Here is a 924-nt window from a genome sequence, read left to right as displayed (position 1 = left end):
TGGGCGGCGGCTGCAAAAAGCACCATTCTCCTTGTTTTTGCTCTGCAAAACAGCCTTTTCAAGGGTTTGGCTTGGGTGACAAAATGTCTTCTGTAGGCGTGGGTTTGTCTCCCTCTCCCTAAGATGTGTCCGGTATAGGCCAGGGTGCCACTCAAGGCCGTAACCAATTCGGGTTATAGCTTCTCGGCCTTTTGGCTAAGATCAAGTGTAGTTTCGGAGGACGCTACCTTGGTCGGTACTGGAAGGTGCCTGGGATTGCACGTCTGCCGGCCTTGAGGGAGTGTGTGCGCCTTCTGGTGACACATAGCCCTCTTGTGCCTGGACGGTTCCCAGGCAACGGGAGGCGATCACCTTTGTTATTTTGAAGTCCTACTGATAAACAGAAAAAAAAAAAATTAAATCTGTTCTTATCAGTTTAATATCTGATACGTCCCCTCTCTAGGGACCATATATTAAATGGATTTTTAGAACAAGGAGATGGAAAAAATCTTGCTCTGTCCACTCCACGCATTGACCTGGTATTGCAGTACCTCCAGGACCGGTGCACCCCTTCTTAACCGAGTTTCCAAAAGCAGAACTCAATTCACCTGATTCAAATGAGCCTCATTAGTTAATTGAAAGAAAGCAAAAACTTTATATGCACCTCAATTTGGCCAATTCACTTTTCACACTTTCACCCTTTTTTTTTATCTTTCACACCTTTTACTTGCTTTATTGATGCAAAAGCTGTGCCAAATAGCAAACTCATCTCCACTCAACTTGACCAACTCTGCTATGTCCCGTGCAGTATCTTATTCTCAGTCTTATCTAGATCATTTGCAATTGAATAGAATAGATCCCTTTTGGACACATTGGATTCAGCTGCTGCAGTGACTGCAGGTGTTAGAAGATGCAGACTTGGCATCAGGTGCTGTCTATCAGATT

General features: G+C 44.6%; 1 pseudogene; it reads left to right on the top strand.

Moving 5' to 3' along the window:
• Positions 1-346: 346 nt before the first annotated feature.
• On the top strand, positions 347-552 carry LOC142286616 (U2 spliceosomal RNA; annotated as a pseudogene).
• The last annotated feature ends 372 nt before the right edge of the window (positions 553-924 follow it).

The sequence above is a fragment of the Anomaloglossus baeobatrachus genome, unplaced genomic scaffold, assembly GCF_048569485.1.
Source record: "Anomaloglossus baeobatrachus isolate aAnoBae1 unplaced genomic scaffold, aAnoBae1.hap1 Scaffold_67, whole genome shotgun sequence".
Lineage (NCBI taxonomy): Eukaryota > Metazoa > Chordata > Amphibia > Anura > Aromobatidae > Anomaloglossus > Anomaloglossus baeobatrachus.
The sequence above is the reverse complement of the archived record's forward strand: the minus strand, read 5'-3'. Positions and strand labels throughout refer to the sequence as shown.